The following is a 12,213-nucleotide window of genomic DNA, read 5'->3' on the forward strand; positions in this document are numbered from 1 at the left end:
GGTTATGATTTGATGATAATGATGTGATCAACGGTGTGGATGTATAGGTGAATACATATAAAAAGATGATTTAATAGTTGTGATGATATGATGATAATAATGTAATTAATAGTGTGGATGCATAGAAGAAAATATATATATATATATATATGTATATATATCAAATAAAATTATTCTATATTCTTGTGAACCCATTAATAGTAGGCCTCACCAAAATATTTGTATGTCATCCAAACTGTGCAAGAATAACCCTTTTGGGCTGGTTAAACTCTCACACACTCACACCTTGCACACATGTGCACACCACACCATAAAAAAATAAAAATAAATGATAATAATAATATAAATAAATAAATAAAATGAAATGAAATGGGGGGTGGATGCTACTGCCAGCATCGAGAAGACACTGCAGCAAGCAGCATCAGTCTGCTCAAGTGTAAAGGGGTTGGGACTATGGGCCCACAACAGGCCCCACCCATGATGTACAAGTTTAATCCACGCCGTCCATTCAATTTTTCAGATCATTTTAGGCGTTGAGCTGAAAAATCAGAGTAATCCAAATCTCTGGTAGGCCACACCATAAAAAGGATTATTTTTAATAATAATAGACTGTTAGGGCCCACTATGATATTTCTGTGTGTCAAAACATATTGAATATAGGCTTATTCGACCTGTCACGAGCCAGGGAACCCGACAGATGGAATGGATCGTCTTAATGTGGGCCCCACCTACAAAAAAATCAACAAACAACAAACAGCCCTGACGCTGTTGTTGTCAGCGTCTGACGCTGCAGCAAGCAGCGTCTGCTGTTGACGTTGGAAGAAAGTGGGCTCCACTAGAGGCCCCACCTTGATGTATGTCGAACATCAGCACCGTGCATTTGATAGGTCCCCTTTAAAAATGGGCCACCCCCAAATTTTAGCCATACACGGAACTCAGGTGGTCCACACCATCAAAAATCATGTAAAGACATGCTAAGACATATAGAAGTACTCTCTGGGGCCCACCTGAAACTTTGATGCATCTGAAACTTGGACTGACCCCTCCACCAAGTGGGACACATACAATGGATGGACTGGATCTCTCAAGTGACCACCTTGATGAGAAAATATACAAATAATAATAATAATGATATATCAAAATAAAAAATGGTGTGAGGAAGTGACGTCCTCATTGGACGTCCACATTTGGGGTAAAATTTTGTAGGCCGATCATAGCCACACCATGATGTATGTGCTAAATCCACACCATTCATCCATCTTACTAGCACCATTTATTGTATAGTCCCAAAAAAAATCAGGCCAATTAGAAGTTCATGTAGGCCATGCCACTTGGACAGTGAAAATTGTACACAAAATACTTAGATTTTTTCTGAGGCCCACCTTGGTGATGAAAGGTATATCTGGGCCATTCATTCACTCCTTCAGACCATTTTAAGTCATGAGTAAAGGAATGAGGCAGATCCACAACTTAGGTGGACCACACTATAAGAAACAGTGGGAATAAAATTCCCTACTGTTAAATCATTTGAGTTTTACTGTGATGTGTGACTGCCACCAAAGTTGGGTCAGCCATTAGATCGTGGAGCCAAGTCGTTACATGTATTTTACATCCCAGTCGTCCATCATTTAGACCATTCATGTGTTATAAGTCCCACTCGACGCATGTACCTTATATCCATGTCATTCATCTAGTGGGTGATATCAGCTATGATGTTGCTTGTTATATGAATTGTTCATGGGGTGAACCCTACCATGTCAATGAGACCCATAATTATACAAAATATAATAATAATAAGGAAAGGGAATTGCATGCGTACTAATGAAAGCTTCCCTGGACATAATGCGATGCATGTGAAGCCCACCTAGGTGCATGTGTTGTATACCCACACTGCCTATATATTTTCCAGTCACTTGGGAAGTGAGCCCACCTCTTGCTCATGGACACAAGATGAAGTAAAACTTAATTTTAAGTGGGTCAGGTCGTGCTACAAGTAGAAACAGTGTAATAACCATGGGAAATTCTTAGGCTCTAGTGTGCCCTTATATGCTGATATGCTTCCATGACCATGGACTCCACTTGTAGTATGATGTAGATCTATGCCTTTCATCGGTTTATTCTCATCATTTTAGGGTATGGTTCCATAGACTAGTCAGATTCAAATCTCATGCCACGGGAGTAATATTGATCACTTGTCCACCGTTAAATATTTTCTAGAGTTGCAGTAATTTTTGTGAGAAATCTATCCATCTATTCCTTTTAACCGATCATGGACCACCTAATATATATGTTTTACCAACCATTTATCTATTTTGATTAGATTATTTTAGAGTGTGGGGCTTCCTATATATTTACTGCAATCTAAGTTGTTTTCATGGTGCCTATTGTAATAGTTATTCCTCATTTAGTCCGCCAGTTGGTAGGAATCATGTGGATCACTAAACTATAGGAATTTGGGATCTTGGGTGGCCCAGCTAGTAGTGTGGGTTGGTGAAAGTTGTGTGGACCACCACATGTGAGTGCTTGATTTTTTATAGCCCACCTAACTATATGAAAATTGGGGCAATCGTGTGACTACTTGTCAAAGTAGATTTATGATTGTTGTGGCCATTAACCATATGATCACTGACGAGATGAATGATAACTAGATTTGACAAGATGGTGCTGAATGTGTAGCTCATAAATCTTAATGGGGATAGCCGTAAATCATGTGAGTATGTGGGGAAGGTGTAGCCCAACCATATGATCAAGTAGTGCTTTGATGACAACTAAACTATGTGAAATTGTGGTACTGGTCGCCCGGCTACGTAAAAATTTAGTAAAGCGGTTGCCCCATTATGCGAAATATGGTATAATAATAATAATAATAATAAATAACCATCTCACCTTAAGTCCCTTATTATGACAAGTAGAGTGACATTTGTGTGGCACTCAACCATACGGACTTCTGATAATGGAGTGGCCATAAGACCATGTGGGCATATGAGAAATTGTGTGATTACTCAGACTCATGGACTATGCCGATGGTGTAACTTCCTGGGTACATGAACTTAGGACATGTGACAGGTTGATCATAGGCCTATTGAGATATATTTTCGGCCCATATGATGAGGCTCATTGTGATCGATGTATTTCCTGCCCATGTGATGTAGCTCATAGTGATGTGTATTAGGCCCAGGTATGTGGCCTACTTGTGAAATAGATTTAAGGCCACTTGCAATGTATTCGAGGCCCATGGGTGAGGCCCAATGTGATGTATTTGAGACCCATGGGCGTGGCTCATTGAGTGTATTTTAGGCCTATGGGTTGTGGCTCATCGTGATGTATTTGAGGCCCATGTGTAGGGCCCACCTATTGTGTATTTGAAGCCCATGGGTCGTGAAGCCTGATGTGGTGTATTCATGGCCCATGTGTCGAGACCCATAGCAATGTGTAAGGCCCATATGAAATGACCCAATGTAATGTCTATGCGGCCCATGAGTGAGGCCCAATGCGATGAATGTGTGACCCTTGTGAGAGACCCAGAGCGATGTATATGAGGACCGATGTGATGTGTGATTTCGCCATGATGTATGTATTGATGTTTATTTGGGTAACTCCTTGGGAATAATGTTGGTTAAATGTCCACATTGATGGGCAATGATGGTTGAATGTCCATATTGTGACCTTCCCTTAGGCCTTGTTAGGCCCATTCCCACCGATTCCGATTGACGATGCCGATTATGAGTACATGGTAGCATAACATCATGATACATGCCTATACGCATCATCTGCATGTTTGTTATGAGATGGGTTGATCATTGTATATATCATTGAGCATGTTGCTATGAGACTCCCTGATAGGCGGAGGTTATCTCACATGAGTGCACGGTATGTGCAGGATTGATGCATGACTGGATTGTATGACTCATGCATCTTGCATTGTGTGCCGTAACGACATCAGGACCATAGCCTCCACAGGCATATCGTGGATGGCCAGATGGGACATCGAAAATATTTAGTTCTAGTATACGGGCACCATAGATGTTCCTGGGTGAAAATTCCTAAACCTTCGAGGCCAGGAGACACCCCAATGTCGAGATCGAGTGGATATATGAGCGCCCGAGTGCTGAATTTTAGGAGGCCGCATCTCCCACTGTGTCGTGGTCGGTTGGGAGGGGGTGTGGCCTTACCCGCCCGAGGGTAGGGGGAATTACTAGGCTGAGTTTGATCAACTCGTGAATGGTTCCGCTATCGACGTGCCAGATAGGTATTGGCAAACTATTGACCAGGCGGATAGTGAGGCTTCTTACTCTCACTTGGACTATGCTGCTAGGAGAGACACAGTGCCATTTGGAGTGTACTAAACCCCGGTGATGATCCTAGAGATGAACTGTACTGATATGTGGACTTATTGAGCAGGAGTTGTATACTCATTCATTCACGTCCACTCGGGCTGGTGGTGCACAACTATTTATTACGTGTACCTTCGCAATGGCCAGGATTTCGGTTGCGACGCGTGACTAACCTAAGATCAGGAGTTTACCACATTGAGTCTGACTATCCAAATTAGGTATGGGACTAGTTTGGATAGAAGTCATTTATGATAGACCCCATAGTCTGTGATATTACGTACTATCATCTCGACTTCACTCCATCATAGTCATTTCATTCGCACCACATATTGCATTGCATTAGTAATATTTAGCATTTCAGGTTACTGTGTTTCAGTATTTAGATACGGCTGACGGTATTCGTAAACTCATCCGGAACTGTATATTGCATTGCATCCTCGACATCTGATATTTGACTCTTTATAACTCTTAATTTGCATAACTGATTTATATTGCGTACTCTGATATTGTATGACTGATGGACTTGTCAGTATTTCCGATATTGTATAATTATGACATGACAATATGATAATGATAATGTGATTACGGATGTATGTAATATGGTTATGGTTGTGGTATGATTTCCTTATAACATATTTATCTTGCTTGCATGTAGGACACACTATACACACGTGTGTAGTCACTAGGCTTTTTGCCTAAGCCTCTTATTTTCTATTTTTTTCAAGGCTGGAGTAACTTGAAAGACTTAGCTTTCTCGATGCATTATATTTATTTTTTTATTTGGCAATGTTGATGTCATATACCCTTGGAAAGCATGGTACTTGTAACCATCAGGATTTATAATGGAGAGTGTTGCTTGGTATTTGATCATTGATCTTCATGCTCAGGTATTACCATGTATATATAAAAAAAATCTTCCTCGTGGTGCGCCGAACTCGGGACTTGGTGAATAGAAGTCGAGTGCCGGATTCGGGGCATCACGGAAGCTGTTCGTCCCTGGGTTTGGGGCGTGACAATGAAAGTGGGCCAGACATGTCTCTTGAGGGTTAGAGGATAAGGTTAGAAAAGTTTTATCTTCTATGAAAGAATCAATCAGGTTAATATCATGGAAATCGTTATCTTCCTCTAGTTGTTTGCCTGCATTGAAAAAGATATTTAGTTCTAATGTTATATTTTCAAAAGACAAACTTATGACTCTGTTCCTGCAATTAATGATTGCATTTGATGTGGTAGGAATGGGTGACCAAGAATGATAGAAATTTGAGTGTTTATGTCCATGATGGGTTGAGTGTCCAAGACGATAAAATCTACTGGGTAGTAGAATTTGTCAACCTGGACCAACACACCTCAGTTATCTCTCTCGGTACACAAACCGAGCGATCGACAAGTTGTAATGTGGTCCAGGTGGGTTTTAATTCACCTAGAACCAGTTGTTCGTAGATCGAGTAAGGGATCAAATTTACGCTTACTCTTAAGTCAAGAAGTGTGTGCTTAATTCGGTAATTCTCAATTACACAAGCAATGGTTGGGCTACCAGGATCTTTATATTTCTGTGGCACATCTTGCTTTAGGATGACATTCACCTTTTCTGTTAAAAAGATTTTCTTTTGAATATTTTGCCCTCTTTTGGTCGTACACAAGTCTTTCAGAAATTTGGTATATGAGGGTATTTGCTTAATGGCATCTAGTATAGGTATATTAACCTTCACTTATTTCAACACCTCTAAAATGTCCTGAGAGTTAGAGAGAGGTTCTTGTGCAATCAACCGTTGGGGAAATGGAGCAATCGCCTTACCTTGAAGTTCCGGTTCTAATTCTTGTGGAGCAGTGCTAGATCTATCATTATTATCATCTTTCGGGTCCTTAGGCTTTTCAGCCCTAACCGGAATGGCTTTGTCAATGGTCTTCCCACTCCAAAGAGTAGTGATAGATTTATCTTACTCAATCTGATTTGAAGAACTTGGGTCGCTGACTTCATATTGCAGTTTTGGATTGGGAAGAGATTGAGCTAGAAGGTTTCCCTTATTCCCAATCACATTCTTTGTCTCAAGCCCTTGTATGGCCTTTATAAGGTCTTGAAAGGCTTATAACATCCCCTGATTGAAAAGCTCTTGATTTTGAAGATGCTTTGGAACCGGATCCTCTTGAGGTTTCCCCTGATTTGGAATTTGATTAAAGAATCCTTGAGGACTAGCAGTTTATCCATTCCTCTAACTGAAATTGGGATGATTTCTCCAATTATGATTGTATGTATTGGAGGTGGATCCATTGAAAGGCCTTTAATAATTATTTACGGCATTAGATTGCTCATTCAATAACTCTTGAAAAACAGGTATTGTTGGGCAATTTTCAGTTGTGTGAATGTTACAAACACAAATACCGTAAACGGTTTCCTTAGCCCGATCCTTCTTTGATTCCATGGCCTCGAATTTTCTTAAGAGATTAGCCACTTTAGCATTGATATCATCATCATTTTTCTGAAGGTATATTCTGCCCCTCTCCTTTGATTGAGTGGGTGGTTGCTTGCCTCCAAGTGCAGAGGTTCATAAGTAATATCCTGTGAATACAGGGTCGATCCCACAGGGAGATGAATTGCGAGAAGGAAAAAATCAAATGCAAAACAAACTAAGTAATAAAAACTAAACTGATGATTTGATTTTTGGATTTTTGAATGGATGTAATTCAATTGAATAAAAAAAACACCCAAGCTTCAAAGTTCCACACATAGATTAATGTTCCAAAATCATGATGACTTGGATAACACAACTAGGATCTGAGCACTATGGTCAGCCTAATCGGAAAATAAAACACTTTAAATATTTTAATAAATGATATAAAAGATTAGAAAATAATAGATTTGCACCATTGACATATATTCTCAAGCGCCAGTGATTTTAAGTATTCAATATCTATAGGATAATGAATATCAAAGAAATATAACAGGTTGAGAACATCTCCTATCTAGGAAATCTGATTAATCTAGGGTAAGCCTATCCATCAATGTAAATCTCATATGATGGAAACATATGGATCTTACAAGAGGATAAAAAATAAAACCTAAATAATAGATAATATGCATACACCATTATTCTCATCATTAAAACAATCAATCATCATAATCTAAAGAAATATTAAACCCATGTGCTTCCCTTCTAGCTTGGGCTAGAGGGAACTTAGAAAAACATAATTAAATTGCAGAAATAAAAAGCAACAAGAAAGAAAGAAGAAAAATTGCAAATAAAAAAGATCTAAAAGGAAATAAACAACTTATAAAGCTTTAATAAAACTAAAAACTCTTTAAAAAACCCTAAATATTGCTCTTGAATGCTTCTAATGATGCTTTAGAATGCCCTAGGAGGCCCTATTTATAAGTAGGGAACTCCAATTTTCGTACAAAGTTGAAAACCCTAGAAAACGCCTCAAATATACGTATTTTTTCAAAATAGACTTCTCGCTGCATAGTTCGTTTAAAACAGACTTCCTGCTGCGCAGTTTTCCAAAATAAACTTCACAGCTTCAAAATACACTTTTTTAGGACAATTTCAGGATTCTTCACTTCAAATCTTCGATTCTCTTCATTCCTCGCTTGGTTTTCTTGGATCTTTGGCATGTGAATTCTTCAATCTTGATCTCCTAAGATCCATCCATTGCCTTGGTGAATTTGAGCATCAAATTCTTACTTTTTAACACCTTTTTCAATCCAAGCTTTTAAATTCACCTTGCAACACATACATGAGTAAAATAGAATATTAAGATGATTTATGTTCATAAAACCAAGATATAAATGAGGAAAATTATGCAATATTTGAGTCTCAACAGTGGGCCTAGAAGTGGTGCTCGATTTTGGGGAGGTGTCCCATGATTGTGTGTTTTTAGTAAGTCTGTCTAAATAATCTCACACATCATTGACATTTTTGTTCATGAATTCCACATTGCACATTGTCTCGACCAATTGACACATGAAAGATGTCAGTCCATTATAGAAAAAGTGTGTAATGCGCCACATGTCAAAACCATGTTATGGGCATGAACTAACAAGATCCTTGAACTACTCTCAACATTGGAAGAATGTTTCATCTTTATTTTGGGCAAAGTTCATGATTGACTTTCTAAGGGTGTTCGTTTTTTTGTGTGAGAAAATTTTCTTTATGAACTCCCTTGTCATGTCATTCCATCTACCAATAAATCGTGGACGTAGTGAATGCAACCACGTTTTAGCTTTCTCTTTTAAGGAAAAGGGAAAGAGTTTCAGCCTAACCGTGTCCTCAGACACGTTTGGAAAATATAGATTGGCTATGATCTCATTAAACTCTTTCACATGTAAATATGAATTTTCATATTCAAGTCCATGAAAATTTGGAAGGAGTTGGGTCACCCCTGGCTTGATATCCATATGTCCTGTATTTTTTGGAAAAACTATACATAAAAGTGTGCTCACCCTTGCTGGTTGTAAATAATTTCGTAAAGTATGAGGCGGGGGTGCTTAATGTACCTTATTCTCATCCTGGATTTCCTCAACCCTAGGTTGAGGTGAATTTGGAGGTTGATTGGCTGGTTAATTGGCAGCTATAACTTTAGTTAACTCTGTGGATATCGAGTAGTATCTAATCCTGTGATAGATAGATAACCCCTCAACCAATCCTCCTTCACTCGATCAAGAGATGTCGAGTGTTATCACGGACCCACTTGGGCATGAAATACTCTCAGCCCTCAATTTCAGAATCTAACCTAAACCTAAAAGGAAAGAGGGATATAGAAATCTAAAAATAGAAAGAGAGAGAATTAGAAAGGAGTTACCAAATTAGAAGTTTTTATTTTGGGATCCTGCAAAAGAAAAAGGAGAGTGAATTAGTTTCTAAAAAGGAACTAAGAAGACAACCTAGTTTCTAAAAACAAAAAAGGAAAGTTTCTAAAAATAGAAAGTAAGTTAATTTCTAAAAATAGAAAAAGGAAAGGAAGTTAGTTTCTAAAAATAAATAAGGAAAGGTTCTAAAAAATAAAAAATTAGTTTCTAAAAACAAATTAGGAAAGTTTCTATCCTAAAATTAGAAAGTAAATTAGTTTTTAAAAATAGAAAAGGCAAGTTTCTAAACCTAAAAATAAAAAACTAAGTTTATAAAATAATTCTTAAAAAAACCCTAACTTAAAAATAGATGGTAGAAAAACCCTAATATTAAACTAATTCTAAAAACTAGTCAATCTCAGAAAAGTGCAACCATTAATCCCCGGCAATAGCGTCAAAAACTTGTTCACAACACCAAGTGTAGGGTCACGATGTAATAATAATCACGGTAAGACCGAAGTCGAATCCACAAGGACTAATCTTATGAGTATTATGAAAGCAATTAGAAGTATAACTAGAAGATGTAAATCTAAATCTGAAATTAAAGGGAGTAATTATGAAAGTTTTAATTAGAAACTTAAGAATTCAAAGGTGGGAACTAGGGTTTCTAAGGATCCACTTGTAGCAATCAGGGAGATCTATTACTTGATTCAAGGACACAATTGGAATCGGAGTCCTGTCCTATCCAGTTGGAAGATATCTCAATAAAACCAAATCTGAATTTCCTTTGACCTAATTCTCAACAGATGAGAGTTGTGAGATCTGGAAGTAATTCCATCACCTAGCCATGTCCAGGAGACAATGGCAAACAACAGGATATACCAATTCCACAATCAAATATATGAGAATTGTGAGGGCTATAAGGGATTTTATCACCTAACCATGCCCAAGGGACGATGATGAACAACAGGATTTACTAACTTCATAATATCAATACATGAAAAGAAGATATTCAAAGCTATTGCAAATCTATTTTATACATTTGAGTCACAACAAGCCATTAAGAACTGAAAGTATTCCTTAAATATCAAACTAGAATAAAAGAGAATTCAACATAAACATGAATCAAAGCAATAGAAACATCCCATCACGCTACAAGCTTCATCTCTTAGCCCTAACTAAGAGGTTTAGCCAACCATAGATATGATTGGACCAAAGTCTCTTAAGAAAAATATGAAAACAACAAGGAAGAAGAAGAAAAACTCTTGGCGACGGCTTTTCCACCCTTTTGCTCCACTTCTTAAACCCTAAAAAATGCCTAGAACATCCTAAAGAGTCTTATTTATAGTTGTGGAACTCTAACTTTCGCACTTAGTTAGGAAACTCTAGAAACCGCCTCAAATTTACTCAGTTTGCTAAAATAGACTTTACTCTACGTAATTTTTTAAAATAGACTTCACTTTGCGCAATTTCACAAAATGATCCAGAGTTTTAGAATACGTTTTTTCAGGACGATTTCAGGATTCCTTTTCTTCACTTCAAATCTTTGATTCTTGTCACGCCCCGAAATTCGGGTACAGAGTGTGCACCCTCAAACTTAAGTTTTAGCTCGTAACTCATACACAAAGTGTACTAATTTAATTCCTTAATTAGTTTAATCAGAGATAATAATTATATTCAGTCTAAGTTCCACCATAACTCTAATCACACATCCATAGCACTTGGCACCAATCAACCAGGTATATATAAATCTTGATGACCTTTAAAATAAAATAAACCTTAAAAATCATTCATTTATTATACCATCATAATATAATGATATTATTATACCATTATATTATAATAATGTTTATTCCATTCTAACATTGTTGCAATGAAATAAATCTAAATAATTCATTAAAATCTTAAAATCAATATAAATATGCATTATACGTTAATCAAACTATGCTAACAAATAAATCACATAATCAGAAATTATCTAATGCCACCACTTCATCTTCAGATAAGTATGGCCACGTTTCACATGGGTCGTGTTCAGGTACAGTAGATCCTTCTGGTTCTTGCGTCACATCATCTACTAATGGCTCCTTTATACGATTTTTTCATCAATAAAAGGTAAGCTGACCAGGCTTAGTGAAATAACCTAGCATGGTTCATAATCATAACAATTAAAATAACATAAAATGGATGTACAATGATATGAATGCAAATGATGTATAAATGCATCAGATGGGGTGATCGTCCATCTGCTTGGGTTGGAGGTTGTCGACCCGCATCCACCCGTTAAGTAGGCTTCCACCTTTCAGTAGACTTGGGCATAGCCCACATCTGGTAATGCTCTACCAGGATTGACATTTCTTCCAAAGAGGGCCCCTAGGATTGACAATGCATTATGTAAATGTAATGAATGATAGATGATATGTAAATGCATATTTTTCATATTTAGCATAGTTGTCTTGATTAGAATATGCACATATGAATTTAGTGTACAATTATCATAAAAAAAATACTCAAATCAGTATATCAATCAATCAAACAATCACAAATGATTTATTTTAATTTTAATGAATTATGAGACAAGTTGTGTTACTCACATGAGTCTGATAGTGTAGAATCCATAAGGTAAATGGGGTGGTTTGAATTCAGATATCTTATTAGTTATACCAACAACATTATTATTCATCTAGTTATTTTATGTGGTGGGGCCCACCTTTGATATATATCCTACATGGCCAAATCTTAAATAATCAAATAATTAAAATTATATATTTATTAAATTTAATTATCAAAATTTAGATTTTCTTTTTAAGATCCTAAAATTGAATGTCAAATAATTAATCGGGGTGGCCCACCGGATGATTGGATCATCCAGATTCTTGAAGTTTTAGCATATTTTGCCTCTACACATTGGATGAATGGTATAGATCTAACCATATATATACCAATGGCCCATCTCAACCTTTTATGCTAAGTGATACCAACACTTGCGTAAAAATCTAAGATTCCTTTATTAAACACTTCTAAATCTGACTAATGTGGCCTATCTGATAGTCAGATTGATCTGAAAAGTATGGCCCTTGTATATTTTAGCCTTAG

The 12,213-nt window shown here is 37.1% G+C and overlaps 1 non-coding gene across 1 annotated transcript; it reads left to right on the forward strand.

Moving 5' to 3' along the window:
• Positions 1-8,344: 8,344 nt before the first annotated feature.
• LOC131223513 (small nucleolar RNA R71) lies at positions 8,345-8,451 on the forward strand. The gene has a single exon (XR_009160515.1). It is a non-coding gene; the product is annotated as a small nucleolar RNA R71 (small nucleolar RNA).
• Positions 8,452-12,213: the final 3,762 nt, after the last annotated feature.

The sequence above is a fragment of the Magnolia sinica genome, chromosome 1, assembly GCF_029962835.1.
Source record: "Magnolia sinica isolate HGM2019 chromosome 1, MsV1, whole genome shotgun sequence".
NCBI lineage: Eukaryota > Viridiplantae > Streptophyta > Magnoliopsida > Magnoliales > Magnoliaceae > Magnolia > Magnolia sinica.